The sequence below is a fragment of the Podarcis erhardii genome (assembly GCF_964252035.2).
Source record: "Podarcis erhardii genome assembly, chromosome: 1".
NCBI lineage: Eukaryota > Metazoa > Chordata > Lepidosauria > Squamata > Lacertidae > Podarcis > Podarcis erhardii.
Window position 1 is genome coordinate 53,158,190 of NC_138497.1, and position 21,561 is coordinate 53,179,750.

General features: G+C 40.5%; 1 protein-coding gene across 4 annotated transcripts in view; it reads right to left on the minus strand.

The window, feature by feature from the left end:
* Nucleotides 1-21,561, minus strand: part of TSPAN18 (tetraspanin 18) — a 169,880-nt gene that overhangs the window by 56,756 nt on the left and 91,563 nt on the right. For all 4 annotated transcript variants that reach the window (XM_081836311.1, XM_081836309.1, XM_081836308.1 and 1 more), the window contains one exon: nt 13,562-13,645. The gene's annotated coding sequence lies outside the window, so the exon portion shown is untranslated. The remainder of the gene's footprint in view (nt 1-13,561; nt 13,646-21,561) is intronic.

A 21,561-nucleotide genomic window follows, 5' to 3' on the forward strand; every position in this document is an offset into this window, starting at 1 on the left:
AGAGTGAGAGTGGGTGTGATACACAGTTTGCTTTTTTTTGAGGGGGGGTACACCTCATTCCCTAAACTGGGAAAGTGCTTCCTGGGCTTGTGGGATGAGGCACAAGGCTCTGTAAGATCCTGATGTCCTGCTGCCTCCTTTCCTGAGCATGTACAGAGTGCCTATCTCTTTTGCCTGCTTGGTTCTCCCTCCTCCGGCCATTTCTGGGCACTGAGTACTGGCACCTTTTTTCTAGGAAAAAAAGCACTGGATACACATATATCAGAAAACTGGTTCCCAAACTAAAATGCGAATCAATAAAAACAAAAATAATTAGCTGTGTTTTCTGAAGAGAAGGTTTATCGGGTTTTTCTCCAGTATTATCTCTCTACTGACAGTAGCTTCCATTGTGCAAAAGGAATGAGGATAAAGATCTGGCTGTGGGAATAAATTATTCCTGGTACCAGGCAACAAAGCTGCCATATTATTTCCTTAAATATGTGAAATCTTTGCTACCACAACTTCTCTAATTCAGAGTCTTACGCCCCTACAGTTAAAATACTTCATGTGATCTACAAGTTCAATATGTTAATAGTTAGTTGTTGTGTACCTACAACCTTCTTTAATTGAAATCTAAATTTGCTAAATGAGCCCATTATAAAAAAGCAAGGAAGTTTCTTCCAATGAAAGAGCCAGATAAAAATCCGTCAAAATCTGATTATTTTATGCACCGAATGGTTGCTGTCATCTCCAACTGCAAGCCCATGAAGTGGAAAGAGTGTTTTCATATCTAAGTGGAAAACATTATGCTTTAAATATTCAGCATCTCTTCCTTGCATTGTTCTGACAGTATCTCAGACTAAGGGCGATTCTCAGGCTGTGGTCTGGTGCCAGATTGACCGCACTCATGAGCAAGCTTGCTTTTCAGCAATTAGGGTGGCTGCTGGCAGCAGCAGGAGCCTCAGAAATGGCATCTGAAATAAAAGGCTTAATGCAAGGGAGACCACTGTCTGGGTTTCAAGGCAAAGAAAAGTGTTTCTCCTCACAGGAATCTTTCAAATATGGCACAGAGTAGCAAGGGCACTCATTTGTCTTGAAGAGCTGGGAGGAAGGGTGGGGGGAGAGATAATAATTGCTGAATAAAAGGAAACCCCAAGCTTACAAGCTACATCAGGTGGGTTTTATGCTCCTGCCTGCAGGTGCATTTCACTTAAATCAGCCACAGATAGTTCTTGTATACATTGCTGCAGGGGGAGGGGGTAGAGCAAGGCACACCGTATCCAAGCAACAGCTGTGCTGAATGCCTTACAAAGTATTTTCAATACCCTTTAGGATGAGCTAGGAGTAGTCTTTCTGCAGTTCTGAAGGAAGGGAGATGTTTGCAGATAGCACAAAAATAAAGTGAACCCTCCAGCGCTTCTGGAACAAACTCTGCTTTCCCAACCACAAATCACTAAAGATTCCACAGTTGTTGTTGTAGAGCATCATTTACATACATTCATATAAAATACTCGAGATGAACCTGCACAGGTGTGGTAGACAACTGGAAAGTTAGAACTTACTGAAAAAATGGGTAAATAACATTTTCCACTGGTTTTGTCATGGGTTGATTTTGGTCCCCAGCCTTCCCCTGAACCTTGAAGAAATAAACCTTTAAAAATGCAAATATATAAAGATGCTTCTTTGTAAAACAAACAAATACCACACATATATAATAACTGTGTTAACAACACACGCAAACACGCATTAAAACAAATGATTGCTTTTTCAGATTACTATGCAAAAAAGCCACTACTGCCTTATGCAGTTTTCTTTGCAGCATACAACAGCCTTCTACACATTTGCTATATTTCCTCTGCCTATAGAAACCCATTTCCATGTGCAGCTTGCTATTGCTGCATTACACTGCCCATCTTCAAAGGAACAATATTAATTCTTTAGGTGTATCTATAGAAAAATGTTGACTTCCAGGAAATTAATTACTTCTCAAAAAATGTATTGCCATAAAAAAAAAAATTCACTTGAACCGACGTCACAAATCTCTTATTTTCATTCTGTTTCAATGTAAGGCTTCATTTTGATTTTCTCAATTAAAACATATATGCACATCACTTTCTCTGTTTTGTCTTCAAAGGAAATAACCAAACTCTTCACTTTGACACATCTGAATGCAAATGTACTTTTTGGAATATTCTGTTTCATGAAATGTTTGGTACTTCTTTGAGATCCAAGTTATAAGAAGACGATCTTTGACAATTCTACATTTTTCTTGAGCTAGCTGTTCCCTTATCCATTGTTGATTAATAAAACAAGCCTGTTTATCAATTTGACAACCCATACTTACATTAAAGAGCATTTTATAGATAGCCCTGCTTTCCCAATATTTTTCTGCCTCATACTATTCACGTGCACTGGAACTTCCTTTATGTCACTAAATGATTGCCACTCATTTGCAATGGATTCACCATTGGACATACTCATTGCCAGTGTAATATGTGCACTTGAACAGTAATATGTGCACTTGAACAAATTTCATTACTTGAAAATTTGCCGGTTTCAACAACCTTTAAGGGATTATACTGGAGAAGACAGCTCTGAAGAATATAGTTGCTTCCGTCCTTCAACACAAATATAACTTAGAAGTAGTGACCTTCATACCCATTTCCCCACCATAAGGGGTTACCTGAAAGCCATCGTGCATTTTAGCATGCAGGTAAGAGGATGAGTAGAGCAACAATTTAACTGAAGTAACAATGCAGCCCACACAAAAAGCAAAACATTACTGCTGGAGTTAATGTAAAGGCAGGTCACTGTTTGAAAAACCAGGTGTCAATGTAGCCTTAGGCCTTGAAAGTAAGTAGAAATGGGAGTACAGGAAAGTCAATTTTTAACAGACTATTCAAAATAACTTCCCTTGGTTGTGTTTTTTCTAAACCATAGTTCAAGCGGTAGAGCACCTACTTTTCTGTGCAGAGTGTCCCAGATGCAATCCTTATCAATTCCAGGTTTTATTTCCTCAGTAAAAAGGATCAGATGGTAGAAAAGTTCTCTAGGGCTCATCCACACTTCTGCTTGTCACAGGCGTTCTATACATGGATCCGAGTTGGTTTTCATTTGCTCACTGCTCCCCGCAGGAAAACCCATGGTTTATAACAGAATCAGAAGAAACGCCAATCCAGTTAACAATCTGGCCATAGCATCTTGGACCTCCTGACGTTTCTGAACATCTTCCAAAGGCTGGCCCATATAGAATGCATTGCCAGTAATTCAAACAGTGGCAACTCCTGCTGAGCTCAATGGAACTTATTTCTATGTGAATGGATACAGATGGCAAAACAGCTAAAGAGTCATGCAACATCTGAGAGCATGAAAAATAATTCCTGCAATGTTCTTAAAACAACAGTGGCACTGTCTTAATTTTCAGCATAATCCACAACTCCATTGTTCTAGAATATAGATTTAAATGTATTTGGGGAGAACTCATGTGACCATTTTTTCATACAAATGGATTTCCTCATTATCCCAGTCCTAATTGCTCAACATGTGGCCACATTCAGAAAGCTGTCCCCACACAATCCCACATGGACGCATATTGAAGCACTAAGAGCAATATGCTAACACTTAGCAGCAACATGGTATGTATTTTATAGAAGAAGGAATGCAAGTGTCTCTGGTTTTGAACACGTTGGGGCATCTACAGGCTCTGTTTGAAACCCCTTCTGCGGCAGAAATTACACATGGAAATCTACATAAACCCCACTAATATACACACTTGGAATCAATTATAGATGAAAGCTATTTTTGAGTATTTCCATTATTGTTTCCTAGTGCAAAGAAATATGCATATATGTTGTGACAAATGAAAACACACACACACACTCTATTCAGGAACAAGATATAGTTAGAAATTTTTATTTTTATTTCCCAATATCTCTCCACCCCTCAAAAATTGTTAATTACTTCCGGTCTGCTGTGGAGGCAATGGTGGCACGCTCCGTGTCGTCCGAGTAAAGGACGACACAGTCCTGGCTGTTATAGGGCTCCGAGGTGAACGCCAGGGCTAGGTGACAACGGGGTTGGCTAACTATGTGCCAAGTCCTATACCTTTCCAGTCTTTGTAAACATCCAGGCAGGAAGGTTGGGGGCTCCTCTTTAGCAACACTGAAGTAACCTCCTTGGGGTGCAAGCCTGGGCAGTGTGTATGGAGATCCTGAGCTGCCCAGACGACAAGACCCCCCAGCCCTCTGCCTCACTGCTATGGTCCAAAGGAAAGCAGGTCAATACATTTGGCACCATCTTGGCTGCAGGGGTTGCCAGAAGGCAAAACATCATCCAACCATCTTAGGGACTCCATTCTGGATTTATGTAGGGATTACTCCTTAGCCTTTGTGGGTAGGATGGGGTGGCAGGGGGGAGATAATTATGTGTTCTCCTACTGCTTTGAAAATAAAGCTTCTGTTTCCAAATAATGACCTGACCCTTTGTTTTGTCTTGTCAATGTACCCTGCAGCATCTAGGGACTGCGGAGTCACTTCAAGTCAACCCTTCACCTAGGGCTAGTTACTGCATAACAATTATGAAACCAAATAGTTGAGGAAGTCAAAAGATTATCCTTTAAAAGTATGGTGTGGATCTGCCCAAAGACAGGAATACAACAGTTATGTTTTTCTGGCAGCCTATGTTCACAGAAAGCATAAGCTGATGTGTCTGGGTATATCAGCACTGGTGCATCATAGGAAAACATTTGCAAAAGCTCTCCCAAACACCCTGAAGAAGTGAAACTTACAACTCCTTGCTTGAAAACAGCATTTCTTTCCACCAACTTCTCCCTATAAATCATGATAAGCTCTCTTGTTACAAATAAGATGGAAATGGCTTATAGTATGTGTGAGTAACTACTTGCATATAACATTATATCTGCCCAGCGTTCTCGTGAGATAGTATCACCAACAGAGGGCTGCTCCTATGATAAAATGTATCAGATTAAGGATAAAGGCAAAAGAAGCAAGGTAATGAATGATATTATTAAATGAGATCTTAAAAAAAACAAAAACTTCTACAGCCTTCAAGGTTGTTATTTTATCTCATCTGGAAAGAAAATATTGCACTCCTATCCCTAGGAAACTAAAGCCATTTATAGAAAGAAGAGGGAAAATTACCAGTGACGACATTTAATAAGTACTATATAACTTGAGCCTAACGTTGTGAGTGGGAGTTGAGAGTCTCTTACTGGAAGGAAAACAGGAGGAACAAAACCAGCAGCAGTGAAACTTATAACCTTAGATTGAAAATAAATTAGACTAAAGAATCAGCAGGAATAAACCATCATGTAGCTCCATGTTTCTCTATGAGCAAAGATCTCCATCACTCTGTACATTAATTTCCCTCTAGGGGGAAAAAAAGTAAATATATAGCACTGTCAGAGGAGGAGGAAGATCTTCTCTGTAAATCAGGTATAATAAAAAAGAGTGATTACAAATCTCTAAAGGTATTCTAATGTTAAATATTTCAATCCTTTACTTTCTACAGAGGAACCAGTAATATTTACTAGCAGCTGTTCTATAAAAGGAAGATACATGGAACAGAAATGCGAAACTCGCAAGACATTTACGTACACAAATACTTAAGCTGTAGGATACGTAAGAAGGTAAGTTCTGCTGGATCAAACAAAAGGCTTATCTAGTCCAGCATTCTGTTCTCATGGCAGCTAGCCACACACATGTTGGAGGCCCAAAGCAGGACATGAGTGCAACAGCCTCTCCTGCTGTTGCTCCTCAACAATGGGTATTTTGGGACATACAAGAAGCCACGGATATTTTATCATTCGTTAATTTGTTTAATCCTCTTTTAAAAGCTTTCCAAGTTGGTGGTGATCACTGCATTTTGTGGTAGTGAATTCCATACTTTAACTACACACCGTACTTGCATTTGTCTCTCTGAAAACTCTCACCATTTAGTTTCATTTGAAGAGCCCAGGTTCTAGTATTATGAGAGAAAGGGGGAGGGACTTCTCTCTCTCTCTTTAGGACATTTAAGTTAAGAGACACATAATCTCGAAACAAACGTAGTGGTGTTTCTTGACAAAATGGGGGTGGACGGATGGAGCCTCCATTCCTCATGTATGCCTTTATTCCAGTTGCCTGAAGATAAAATTATCTTAAAATTAATAGTGTGTGCAGACAGGTTGGGTTTTGCTCCAGCTGGAACTACCACAATATCTCCCAATTAGCACAACACTTCCAAATGCCTTTGCATGAAACTTTGTGCTTTACTGAACCAGTTTATAAGAAAAATAGAGAAGACACTTGTTTATTATCTTTTTTGTGTTTTGACCAAGTCTCATGATTTATTCATCTTGGCAATGGGCTCTCTTACAATATCATTGAGCCTGTTTCTTCACCTCTTCTGACACATTCTTTCATTGCCCTACTCTATAGAGGGGGATAGAGTTCCTTGTATAGATACAAGTGCAGAAACAACATGGGTCAAACAATAGCAAAACTAAACCAAATAATAGTCTGCACAGGTCACAAATCTGAACTGAGTGAGAACACAAAGCATATATACACCAAGCAAAATAAATCAATTACTAGAACAAATGTGGCTCTAATAAACTACTATGTACATGACAAAAAGTAGTATCTCTTAAGTTCTGATTACCTGTGCTATCACTAACACTTGTATTTACCTGGTTTGGAATATAAACACCTTCAATGTAGTATTGTGAACTGAGTGCCATTTCCATGAGATGCAGCTCTCCAGCCTGGAATGTAAATTGTGTTTCTAAACATGTGTGAGCCAGCAAGGCGCTTTGGCAGACACCGTTTTCCAGTGGTCTTGAAAACTAAGTATAAATCCCAGAGATCACCCTGCTGTCTTTCTTTTGAAGCACATTGATCAAATGTTCGTGAGGCAGCCTTAGATATATTTCATATATTATGAGATTCCTGGTGTGCTTAGTTTTCTACTTCTTGTTAAGGACTGCAAGCTAGCCTTCAGTTGTAGGCACGTAAACCAGGCACACACTAAATATCAGCCTGACCCAGTGATGCCTAATTGTGATCTTCTGATAATAATGGCTTCAGATTTTCTAACTTCCATAACATTTCGCCAACTCAGCCAGTGGACCAACAACTCAGGGCAAAATAACGTACAAGGGGCTTCAAAAGTCAAGGGACTCCCTTTACTGGAGCAACACAGGTAGAAAGCACTGTGCAGCTGCTATGCTTACATTGTGTCTTGGGTTGCATCTAAGTTACAAGAAGCACCTTTGCAGCTCTTCGATCCTAGTGCTGCTTTGGCAGAAAATGCATGATGTTCTCTTGTTGTTGTTGTTTAGTCATTTAGTGATGTCTGACTCTTCGTGACCCCATGGACCAGAGCACGCCAGGCACTCCTGCCTTCCGCTGCCTCCCACAGTTTGGTCAAACTCATGTTAGTAGCTTTGAGAACACCTTGAACCTAGTCCGGTAGCAAATCAGCAAACCACTGCAGATTTAAAGAGTTAAATCTTGAATTTAAGGACTCTTTTTCTGAGAATCAATCTTCCCATATCTCAGACATAAGCCTTATTTTGATACATACAAAACCCCGCCTTTGCAGTCTCCTGCAGAATCACTAAAGTGAAAGAGCGACAGTAAACCTTAAGATGTAATTGAGACAAGCTCACCTCTCCCACTTGGGGTGTTTAAAACTCACAAAAGAACAAGACAGCAGCCTGTGCAGCAATCAAAATAAGGAATCCAATGCCTTTATTATCTCCTTTGAGCGACATCAGCTCTATAGCTTGCCCCAGGAATCTACACCTTGATGAAAGGCTGCTCTACTCTCCCCATCTGTCATTTTGTGCAAGCCTATTTTCACTTGTCAAAGTAATTTGTACAGGAGATAATCATATATAGCAGGAGTTTATTAATGATTGCATGTTGGAAACATTATCCTTTACTGATAAGCATCTTCCTAGCTGTAAACTGTAACACCTTCCTATATTTCTTTTTAAAAAGGAAGAAGAAAAAACACTACAAGAAAGGCATGCCCAGAATTTCCTTTGAACAAGCAATGATGTGGCAACAGAGGAGGCTGGCTGCGATGGACAAAGAGGAAGAAGCTCTTTGATAAAACTTGTAACCAACAGCAAAAGTGGCATGCCTATGGGCTCGCCCACACTTCCACTTGTTCAGTGCCTAGAAAGCATGCTCCGAGCACTTTTCCGCTTCTCCCAATGGTTTTAAGGCATGGGTCTAAGCGCTTTTGTCTTTGCCCTACTCTTTCCCCTGGAAAACTCGCTCCAGATTGATGTTTGCTCAAATTCACCGGTAAAGATTGGGTTTCTCCAGGGGAAAGTGGCAGGATAAACAGAAGTCTGGATGTGCCCTCCATTACTACCAGCAGCACATTCCTTTACCAGCACCACAAACATAACATTAATATATCTGGTTTCAAAATGATCTAGAGGAGGTGGTCTATGCAATGCACTTATAACTGAGTGGAAGTGGAGGTGGATTTTAGCAACAGCTGATGTCACTTCTGAATGCATCTGGGAAATGTTAAAATCACATTTCCGAAACACCCATTCTAAAAAAAAAGGGGGGGAGTGTGGTGAAAGAGAGCAGTCCTAGGTAAGTCTCCATACTCAGCCATCTGTGCTTTGCGCTCTAGGCTGGATCTAGACACATCAAAGAAGCGTTTCAGTTAAATGCGTTGCAAACTTTGTATGAGAAATCGGGTTAGCAAAAATGGAACTCCACAACACCATCTGGTGTCACAGTGTTAGAATGCATAAATAACACATATACAGTGGTACCTCGGGTTACATACGCTTCAGGTTACTATGTTCAGGTTACAGACTCCGCTAACCCAGAAATAGTGCTTCGGGTTAAGAACTTTGCTTCAGGAAGAGAACAGAAATTGTGCTCCAGCTGTGCGGCAGCAGCAGGAGGCCCCATTAGCTAAAGTGGTGCTTCAGGTTAAGAACAGTTTCAGGTTAAGAACGGACCTCCAGAACGAATTAAGTACTTAACCCGAGGTACCACTGTAAAGCACTTTTTATTTGCAAATGCAGCTGAGTCCCTAGTCTAGCCAAACCTCTCATCCAGCTACTTCTGACCATTTTATCTTAACATGCTAACCATTTCCCCCAACCTGATTTAGGAGTGTAGTTTTTTACATTGTTCCATGCTTTACAACATACAGTAGCTTGAACACAAACAGAAATCCGTCACAAACGGAACATGAGTCAGCAAAATGATGTGGCTGCAAAATAAAGGCTAATGCAATTTTCAGCTAATATGTTAATAGAACCATAGTTTCCAAGTCATGGGAATTAATATTTCCACATTATCCTGAGCCAGTGATGCCACATTTGGAGCAGCATTCAGATCTGCTTGGAAAATATTTAGAGGACCATAACAAAGATGGTTAGCTGTATGAAAAACAAGTCCAATCGAAAAAAGTTGATGGAACTGGGTATATATACCCTGGAGAAGAGGAGGATGGTATAGCCTTCTGAAATACCTGATATAATATAGAACTTAGAAAAAGGCCAATAACTGTTCACTGCTATCCAAGACACCAGGGCTAGACTTAATCTAGCTAGGGCTTAAGTTCCAGGAGGGTAGATATCAGTTGAACATTTGGAGAAACTCTCTAAGAGCAGTTGAATAATGGAACCAATAAATTAGAAGGGTGGACACTCGCTGGAGGCGTTCAAGCAAAAGATAGGCAGCTATTTACTGGGAATGCTCGAGTCCTGGGTATCCTGTATCAAGCAGGGAATTGGTCCAGATTGTGCAAGACCCCCTCCAACTCTATGATTCCACAATTGTGCTTTTTCTATATGGTGGGAACATGGGATGCTAAACATTTCTGAACTAAACACGGTGACTGTGACAGTTATAATAATAAAAGAAAAAGAATAGGTCACACCTCATGAAGTAACAGGTAAGTGTCTGGATAGAGTAGGAATTACGCACTTTGTATATGGTTTGCACAAAGCATATGTTTGTGAGGTTTGGATGAAACAGCAAACTATGGTTTGCTGAAAACACAGAACATATATTCCTATTCTCAGTGTGTAAGGAGAAAAAAGGAGGGGGAAGGTGAGAAGCAAGTTTACTAGCCTGAAGCTCACTCTCATAAGCACCAGTTTTTGATTTGGTATTCTCTCTGCATAGCCTCAGACTACACAGTTTAGGTTTAGTCTTGTATAACTAGGTAATATTTTTTTAGTGAAGGATTTCTTTACAGCTAACCATTAATAGCTGTATGCTGGGATAAAAACAAAACACACACACACCAATGAAAGGGATATTTCCCCCCACCAGATACTGCCTCAACAGCCCTCTCCATGACCACCACTTTGAATGTAAAAGTCCTTGGCCTCCATTGATTTATCTATCTCCTTTTCCGACAACCTAAGTCCTTCTCCGCCTTTCAAATTGCTTATTTCAGGCTAGACAAGCAACTGTGGTTAAAATGTCACTGAATTTAATGATTTCAACGCTGTGTTCAAACACTTCAGCAGCCCGGCTTCAAAGGAAAGGGAAGTGGCAGAAAGACGCAGGATGGGCTGATTCGTACTGGTGGAGCAAGACCCCTCATATCCAAGTAAGATGGTACAGAACGTTCAAGCAATTAGGCAGCTGGCATTGACATCAGATACCAAGCTGCACCATTTAGGAGTTTCTATCTCAAATTGTAGATTAAGATAAAGAAAGGTGGGGGTGGAGAGGACAATTTTCAGTACTTTAAAAAAAATGGCTGGCCTCCTGTGTTTGCAAGATATTTAGTTACATCTATTTAGTTTAACACTATCCACCTTCTGGTAGCAGGGTGTGGAGGTTTGGCAGAACCACATTCTGAGGGATAGTAATGCATTCATTTATTTATTTTACAAATATATAAACTGCTTCAAAGCCAAGATATTCGTACATCTTTGACTCATATGCTGGACTTTTCACCACCAGAATGGAACAATAGGCAGGCATGTTTGTGAAAAAAGATGGATCCATGCAATAACCTGGCTTATACCCATCTATTCCACCCTGTCATGTATCCTGTAGCAGACAAAGCATTCTGTCTGAGATGCCAGTGAATATTCTAGCACTCACCAATGCTGGGAACAGGGTTCAATACACATTTTGTTATTATGAAACACCCATCTTATCTTAATTTGCAATCCCTAGTGGAGATGGCAGTGTGGAATCAAATATTCTCATGATTCCAATTTCAGACTCAGCAACCTTCAGTGTGCAACTTTCAATTCATTCGAAACTGGCAGCATCCACTACTGCAGAAAATGTTGGTTGTTTCAGTATGTCAAAATGGGAAGAAGAAGAAGAAATGACACACCAGGTTACTTGGTTCATCCATCCTGCTATTTGCTGATCATCTTAACACAAGCAGGAATTTAAAAATTGATCCATACAAGATAAAAGCACAATGTCATAAAGTTGACTGTCCGAGCTTTGTACTTGCTCTTAATAGAGAACCCGAGCCATAATGCTTTCTATTATTTAGAGGTTACTCAAGCAGGCATTCACTGATATGACTTGGTTAATCTTTTCTATAGTCCCAGGAGGGTCTTATTTTCACTTATTAAAAGTTGCTAATTTTAACTCAACAAATGTATGTTTAATCTGCTGTTAAGACCCAACTCACTTTGCACATTTATCTATTGAGGTCATATAAAATTCATAAACCTATGTAAACAGTTTCCTTCCTACAGAAGGCCATAAGAAGTTTCCAATTTTTATCTAAACCCTGATTGATTAGACCTGCTTCAAAGTGCTCACTGCACAGGATGGCAACTCAAAGTAGAATGAGAAGGATCTGTTGAGGTTCTACAGACTTTTTTTTATCAGACACACAGAAGGTGTTCACTATCTGGCCAACCCTTACGTATGCTACATGCATATACGGTAACTGCCTCTTCAAGAAATATATTGTTTGCTGCCCTCTCTTCCATGGTAAGATATGTAAAGATGAAATTCACAACCACTGTGATGCAGATGTAACTATAAAATGTATGCCATATATTCAATGCAAGGGAACGAGCCAAGGTTCCAATATGTACTATGCTGTCAGCTCTCCTTCAGTGGAATATTTGGTGTCATATGTAGTTACATAAAAGGAACATTATGTCAGCTCCTAACTGTGGTTTAGAGAGGGTCAGGACCAAACAGCAATCAGGATCAGAGGGCTTGATCCATCCAAAGCTATTTTAGTATGTGCCCAACTCTCCCACATTTTCCAGTGTTATCAGTGACATTTCCAGACAAGCTCCTGGGCTCTTTACTGAACAAATCAGTAGGACATAATGGACCTTTCTAAACTTCTAAAGTTGCCTCATTTTTTCTGGCGTTAAATGCCTCTCTTGCCAAGTTCCTTTAGCATTCAACTGAAACCAGCATATGAACAGGCACAAATATTTTTTAACAATGTAGAAAAAGATGTGAAAATACTAGCTTTAAAAAGCTAGCTACCATAGATAAAAATGAAAGTGAATGGGATTTTACTCTCTGCTAAAGATAAAACTGCTCCAGCGTCTCCAGTGAGAGAACGTCAGAAAATACTCTGTTTAGTGTCTAGTGATATGGCCCTTCCTTCAGGCATTTTAAGCTGGGCTTGCATATTAAAAGGACTACAGTTTTAACACTGAACCGTCTATTTAAAATTCTATGCATAAGCATCTGTAGCTTCATGTAAACATCAAATTGAAGCATCTCTCTCTTTCGGATGAAAACAGAAGTGTTAATGTTTCCACACTGGGCGCAAATGCTATGTTTATCTACAGAGAAAGTACACAGCAGAAAACTCCAGGGAAAAACAGGGAACAAATAATGCAGCCACCTTGTGCATGTGAATGAAGACTTCTCATGTAAATGTGTCATTACCGCAGAGAGAGAGAGAAACAGTACAAATGATAAAAAGCAGTATAGATAAATGAAGCTTTACTAATTTCCCTGGAATTTTCCACATTATCTTCAACTGCACTGGATCTTCCTTTAGGATAGTCACAAAACACAATCCAGCAGCAACCCTACATTATCTGATCCATGTACCAAGGATTCGGGGTCATTCAAAGTTCACAGAGTGGTTTACAATGTGGATGTGAAGGTGTAGTACAACAAAGCAAGAACTGGAATCCTTCTCTCATCTTGTATTAGTTGCAATTGCAGAAATGCAGGCTTCAAAAAATCTGTCAGATTTATCTTATTAGAATGTGGGATATCCTTTCAAAGCAAAAGAGGCAGAAATCCCCATTGTTTCAAATAAGCCTCTGCAATGCATGGCAGAGGATACCATTAGGTGCTAGTAGTTTGTCTTGAATGGCTTTCATCTTTTTAAACAACTGTTAGAACAATGTAAAGTCCTGTGAACATATAAGAGGCAAAGCTTTTCTAGGGAAAGGCAGAGGAAGCATATTGGACAAATACAACAAGACAGTGTATCGCAATAGGAAGTACCACTCACCCTATTCCTGACTTAGAGGTGCACTGAGTCACTTCAGGGGGAAATGCAGGGTATAATTAATAAAATGAATAAATGAATAAATGGCACACACTCACTTGCCATTCCTTACCTTAGTTTTGTTTAGTGGGGGCTATCAGGCTTGAACAGGAGGATGAAACACCAGCAACCTACAGCAACATGTGCATTCAGTGACCTGTGGGGAGTAAGTAGTAAGAGAATACATTAGAATGCCCCAAAGCCAGAAGAATATTAGGTCTTCCCAGTTCAACATCTTCCTCTTCTAGTTTGCAGAGTTTACGTTAAACTATGGTTTGATTGGGACGCAGGTGGCGCTGTGGGTAAAACCTCAGTGCCTAGGACTTGCCGATCGTATGGTCGGCGGTTCAAATCCCCGCGGTGGGGTGAGCTCTCGTCTTTCGGTCCCAGCTCCTGCCCACCTAGCAGTTCGAAAGCACCCCTAAGTGCAAGTAGATAAATAGGTACCGCTTTCTAGTGGGAAGGTAAACAGTGTTTCCGTGTGCTGCGCTGGTGCTGGCTCGCCAGAGCAGCTTCGTCACGCTGGCCACGTGACCCAGAAGTGTCTGCAGACAGCGCTGGCTCCCGGCCTCTTAAGAGAGATGGGCGCACAACCCTAGAGTCGGACACGACTGGCCTGTACGGGCAGGGGTACCTTTACCTTTATGGTTTGATTAGACCAGGAAGTAACATAAAGCACAACATATAAAGGGAGAAGGAAGCGAAGAAGGAAGGAAGTGGATAGTTCTTAATCCTCCAAATCATAGTTTGGAGATTGTCTGAAAAAAGTAACAGATACAACACCAGCATGCAATTTGATGAAGCCAATGCCAGGGACCCAAGAGGGCCCACCGCTGTGAACTGAGGGAACCCTTTAAACTATTTTTGTCTGCACATCTCCCAGAAACAACCATCAACAAGAAAACTGTCCTTGGGAGGGGCTGAAAGCAGTGCTATTTTTCTAGAAAAAGAGGTGTCGGAACGGAGTTCCTAAGAGTTCCCCCAGAAGAAAAGTCCTGCCTAAAAGGACGGTTTGCTCACTCACTCTCAGCATTAGGTAGCAAGAGAAAGAGGTGAAACACTCTCCCCAGAAATATTCATTTGGTGGTGGGGGAGAGAGTGAATTTAGTGACAGTGGGCATTTTTGCTTTCCATTAAAAAGGAACAATGTGTTTTTTATATAAAAGTGTCCATAGTCTGTCACTCTTTTAACTGATGCACCACTGTAATTAAGGTCACTAATGGAACTTTCTGAATAGCAAAGGCAAGCACTCAGAGGAGAAAGTTTATGTTATGTACCATCTATTATATTCTGCCTACTATAGTAGTCAGAAGTTGTAAAAGTGAGTTTTCACAGCCTTTAATAATGGTCAATAAATCACGGCTCACTTCTCTATTTTCATGAGTTTTGTTCTGCCCATTTCCAAGAGTGTGGGTGTTATTCCTATCTTGGATTCTCCCAAGGAAAAAATTCAGGACTGGGAGTCTGGTCTACCCAGACCTTTCCTTGTTCATCTTACCTGTACTTGATTAGAATCAAGGAAGCTCCCACAGTCAGTCATTCACATCTATATTCACATGGGTGGGTGTGTAATGCCACCCTAACCCTCCACAGGGCAAAAAACTAAGTGTGTGTATAAATAATTACTGAACATGCTGTATTTTTTAAAAAAAACAACAACAACAGGTGTCATGGGTTGAAGTAGCAGAAACCAAGCCTACAGCACTCTTAGGCTTGTGACACCTAGTGTGATTCAGAATATATCCTCCAAGTTGTCATGCATCTGAACTCCAGCTATATGCTACAGATGGTTCCTGGAGGTGTCACAAAACAAAAGCAGCCATTGTCCATTTGCACCCCCTCATTCATTAACAATAACTGTTGTCCCATACTCTCCTAGATACTATTGCAGGATATATTGGGTTTTGTGGTGATCACACACAGGGCCCCCGGACGTTTGACGGTCTATTGATCCTGTGCTGCCACTGCGATTGCTTTTTCTGCTGCCACTACCCTGTATCTCACGGGGGGACACGGAGTCCAGACAGTTGTTAACATAAACAAATAATCAAGTTTATTATTAAATGCAGGAACAAGCTTATGGTTTCAGTTAATTTTTCTTGACAGTTTTTTAATCTTAGTTCCTAACAACTTCAAACTGACCACTCCCAACTACTTATCTGACTCCACCCAACAACTCCTCTCACTCTCTCACAATACAACTCGACCAACCCACTGCCTATTCCTCCCTCTTCCTTCTTCAACTCCCAAACCTCAACTCTCAACTCCCAAACCTCAACTCAACTGCCTTTCAAAACCTCCCACTCTAACTTTTATTCCCCCCTTGCATTCTCACTGGCCAGTCACATCACACCTATTTTAACCCTTTCCTTATGACCCATCCTAGGAGGCAAATGCCACATTCCTCCCCCCTTAAGAAGATTGACTCAGGAGGGATAACTTAACCTAGTTATTTTCCTGATCAATCAGCATTACATCTTATATGCAAATAAACATTTAATAGCCTGTCATTACACCATTCACATCCCACATAACATTTGTTCTGGTACAGTGGAAAAAGCAATCGCAGTGGCGGCACAGGGTCAATAGACCATCAAATGTCCGGGGGCCCCTGTGTGTGATCGCCACAGGTTTTTTTCTACAATATTCCAATCAGGATGACAACCAAACTCTTAGCACAGCATTTGTGTCTATAAATGCAGTCACATGCAAGCTCCCTGTGAAATAATCTGGATAGGGTAATTGTCATATCGTCCAAGCTGCTGAGGGCAATGGGCTGAGTACTAGGATTTTAGCTCATTTGGATCACTTACTATGTTCTTTGTCTCAGTACCTTGTTGATGAGAAGGAACATTTCTCATTCTAATATGTTTTCTAAGCACTCCTTCCCATGTGCCTCACATGCCTCCTAAAATGATATTCATAGTCATATGAACCGAGTTAGCCAGGCATAGAAGGAAAAATGAGCTTGTGTGTAGTATGGAGGAGGGAAAAGGAAGAGATTCTGGCTTTATGTATACAAAGAGACAACAATACAATGGAATGAGACTAACACTTAACTTGAGCTTCTTGTGAGTCATGAGAAGCAATAAAGAAATGTAAAAATAATGACGAACTGGTTCATTTTACATCAACCACAGTGTACGTACATCTCAGTAGATCAAATGAAGCTAAATACAGCTACAGATACAGCACTAATTCGACAGGCTCTGAGATAAGCCCACTAGGAATCATAATTTCAGCTTTGTGTGTTTTAAAATAGCAGAAGGCTTGCTGTTCAATATGTTTATTTACAGACGTAGCTTACTAGTTCTATGAAAGGTGAAGGCATACATGAGAGGTTTGACCTGACAAACTGTGTGGAACAGACAGTAGGGATGCCATTCCAGATTTCAGGGGTGAGGGGGGGAAATCAGTAGGTGACTAAAAAAATTTTTAAGTCCATGAAGCATGGTGATTGTGGGATGCCTGCCTAATATACAGACACAGTTAGTTATTTAAATTCAAGGTAGCTGATCACATATAGCTGCTTCTGAGGAATAACAACAGGTAACCTTCAGTGTTGGTGAGGGATCAGGATAAGAAGTCCTGAAGCCACTGCTGATGAGGAACACTCCAGAATGTATTTTGTATAGTTAAGTTTTTACCTTTATCGTCAGTACATTGTATTTTATTTTATTGCTATGGCTAGAGGCTGATGCAAATAAAGATGAACACTATTACCAAAAAATTGTTCAAGAGTATATTCTATCCCTAGAGAAAATGGGGGACACCCCACCCCCAATTTCTCTACTCACTAACAGGATGAAGAATTTTGAGATGCTATTTGCATACAGCTTCATCGCATACCAGTATTTGACAGGTATGCCTGTTTCACATTTGTAAAAAAAAGGCTTCGTATTTACTGAATGAAGTATTCATATTTATGGCAGTGAAGTAATTTACTTCAGCAGCTGCTCAGCTGAGACACTGCAGTCAAACCACGATTTTGCTGTCAGGAAAGTGATCACGGCTTACACGCAACGTCTCCCCTTCTACACATGTGAAACTTCCCTCCTTCACTTTCTGGTGTAGAGTAACTACAATGATCAGAAACCCACTTTAAACTAGTCTTATTCACACATTACACAGATCACAGCAGGAGCTATTTTGGAGTTACAGTGATTACTTGGAGCAGAGCTGCATTTTAGCGTAGCATTCTGCCGGTGTCCACATCACATTTTCTGAAACTGTCTGAAGAGAAAGCCCAGCATTCAGCCTCCTGATCACATGTAGAGCCAACTGCACGATCAGCAGAACTGCACAATCATGTGGAGGCTGTTACACGCAAGTAACACGTGACTAGGGCTGTGTTCCTTTTTTCCACTTTGTAGTCACACTATGATTGGAAGCAGTCATAATTTTCCTGAGTCTAATATACTGGCAAACCATCGTCACCATGAACTATGCCAGCATCTAACATTTCACAGCCTAAACATGAAGCATTTCATAAACCAGTAATTTGCATACTAGTAAACTCATATGATCCTGTTTCCATGGGGAAAATAATATTTGGGAGACATTTTCCCATTATGACCGATCCCATGATAACACACTTTTTTTAGATTTGTGGGTGAGGCTTGCTCAGAGCTTATATGATTGTATGGAGAATTTGGTGGCATTCAAGTAAAAGAAGGGGGGACCTTATGACTTTTAAAGTTAATGGTCTATGTTTGACCAGCCAGGTAAATTCCATTGGAAAGCAGCTTCTAGCACTGGGTAGACAAAACTGCGCACATAGTAAGGACAAAGGTACCACACCTTTTACACAACTAAAGCTGAAGGCATTGCAGTCTTCTTAGGAAAAGCACACGTTCTTTAAACATGTGATATAAATCTCAATAAAGTTTCCTAAGCAAAAGTCAAACACAGTTCTGTGTCCATGAAGGGAGACCTTCTTTAACAAGAGAAGAGGATTATAATTAAGTAGCTAATGAATTATCTTTTTATCAGGCTAGTAATGAGCAATAAAGGAAGTCACACACAGACTAGAAGCAGAACAATTTGCAGTGGTCAAGGATGATGGGAGATCCTGTCCAATAACATCAGGGGCAGGAAACAGATTAGCTACCCTTTCTCAATAGCCTAAAACAGAGCACTTGTGAGAATCATTCACAACAAATGGGAAGTGCTTCCATGTCATAGAGCTTAAGACAGACACAAATAAAACAATATGAAACTCTGGACAGTCTTCAGGGATGCTGATTATTTGTATCCATTTTGGTCTAACTTCAGGTCTGGTTATGATTTGGAAATGGCCTTGACCACCCTGATGGCTGACATATAAAAGAGAATATGCTGCCCTTTTTGTTCTCCTCCTGGTTTTTATGCTTTGTAGACTGCTTAGAAATCATCTTAACTTTAAGAGATATATAAATTAATAAGTGGTGGTGATAAAAGACAATGAGAGGACAGACCCTACAGGCTGCGACTCAGAGCAACAGAGAATAAGGCTTTCTTCTGAGGAAACTGGTCTAAACATATAAACTATTATTCTTATTATATTTATTTATATTCTAGCCTTTTCCCTGACAGGGACTCAAGGCAGCTTACAGCTAGATAAAGTACAACTAATCAATGCAAGGTATCAGATACCAAGACTTGATCAGTTGCCAACAGTCTACATAGTGAAAATGAAAGGAGTTCTAAACACAGCAATTAGGGAGCAATATATGTAACACAATGCCCAGCTGGGACAGAACAGGAATACTTGCCATTTCTCAGTCAATGATATACCTCCACAAACCCAAAGAGGCCTCATTCTGTCAAGAAGAGTCAGAGCATGAGCGAGTCTAAGCAATTCCTCAATAAAGATGAGCAACTCCATGAAGAATCTTCTCTTTCTCCCACTCCCCTTTCTCTGCCCAATGTTTCCTTCAGAAATTCTATTAGATATGCATCACGGTCTATATAATTAATTAGAAAGGCTCAAAAGTCCAATCACAAATTCTTTGAAAAGGGCAGATATGAAAGATTCTCATCTTCCAAGCAGAAGGCTCCCAGGAGAATTCATTTTCTTCATGTCACATCAACAAGAGTGTGTATGACAAGCACTTCCAACATTCAATGCAGTGCTTGATACACTTAATTGCAGGACATTAATGCTGACCTGACCAATTAAAACTGTGTTGTGGCTCATGTCTTCCTGAAGCAGATGTTTCATATATTACCTGCATGTTATCAATCAACACAGTTAATACTCCTACCATATGAGATAATTATTTTGCAATTACATTGAAACAAATGATATTTCTTGCAAAAGGTTCCACTAATTATCCATGCTTGCCAAAGGGTAGGGATAATGGGATATTTTTCTTCGATTGCTGCCTCTCATTAATCCTAACACCCTCCTGGCCCCAAAGATGGAATGGAGGAGGGGAGAAATTGACAGCACTTCCAGAGTGATAGAATTATGCTATCAGAAGATGCAGGTTCCATAACAGAGTCTCTGGATAATGAATGGCAAAGTTCCAAATCACTTTGCATTGCTTTTCCTTAGACCAGCATTGCTGCTGCTCCCATCCCACCCCCACCCCCGCCAGTCTAAGCTATATAAACAGCAAACACAATTTTCTCCATATAAACCTTTCATTTTTGATGAAATTTCCTTTTGCTTGTCTCGGAAGCTAAGGCTTATCATAATATTAGTATGCAATGGCTGTGGCTGTAAATTTTAATTGGCTAAACTAGTAGATTAACTAACCTTTAGCTGATTAATTGGTAGAGGCTAATTTTAATTTGAAGGACTGTGAGTTAAGATCACGCTTATTATTCTAGTGCAGGTCTAGAACTATTTAGTTCCTTTAAAAAAAAAATTTAAAAAAACTTCAGCATTTTTATATGAAAATCCAACCCATGGAAATTTGGCCTGGAAGAAATGTTTTGAGGCTATTTTGGTTCTTCTGTGCTACTGTCATGAGGAATGAGGGGGGGAATGATAGAATCATAGAATCATAGAATCATAGAGTTGGAAGAGACCACAAGTTGAAATCCTGATTTTCTAAGATGATGTACTGTAAGACTTTTAATTTTGGTGGAATGTTTCTAGTTCGCAGAAAATTCAAGCCAGGGCTGAAAGTTAATGCCTGTATTTTCCACTTGAGGGGGAATAGAATCATAGAATCATAGAGTTGGAAGAGACCACAAGGGCCATCGAGTCCAACCCCCTGCCAAGCAGGAAACACCATCAGAGCACTCCTGACATATGGTTGTCAAGCCTCTGCTTAAAGACCTCCAAAGAAGGAGACTCCACCACACTCCTTGGCAGCAAATTCCACTGTCGAACAGCTCTTACTGTCAGGAAGTTCTTCCTAATGTTTAGGTGGAATCTTTTTTCTTGTAGTTTGGAACCATTGCTCCGTGTCCGCTTCTCTGGAGCAGCAGAAAACAACCTTTCTCCCTCCTCTATGTGACATCCTTTTATATATTTGAACATGGCTATCATATCACCCCTTAACATCCTCTTCTCCAGGCTAAACATGCCCAGCTCCCTTAGCCGTTCTTCATAAGGCATCGTTTCCAGGCCTTTGACCATTTTGGTTGCCCTCCTCTGGACACGTTCCAGTTTGTCAGTGTCCTTCTTGAACTGTGGTGCCCAGAACTGGACACAGTACTCCAGGTGAGGTCTGACCAGAGCAGAATACAGTGGCACTATTACTTCCCTTGATCTAGATGCAATACTCCTATTGATGCAGCCCAGAATTGCATTGGCTTTTTTAGCTGCCGCGTCACACTGTTGGCTCATGTCAAGTTTGTGGTCAACCAAGACTCCTAGATCCTTTTCACATGTACTGCTCTCAAGCCATCTTGTATTTGTGCCTCTCATTTTTTTTGCCCAAGTGCAATACTTTACATTTCTCCCTATTAAAATTCATCTTGTTTGTTTTGGCCCAGTTCTCTAATCTGTCAAGGTCGTTTTGAAGTGTGATCCTGTCCTCTGGGGTGTTAGCCACCCCTCCCAGTTTGGTGTCATCTGCAAATTGGATCAGGATGCCCTTGAGTCCATCATCCAAGCCGTTGATAAAGATGTTGAA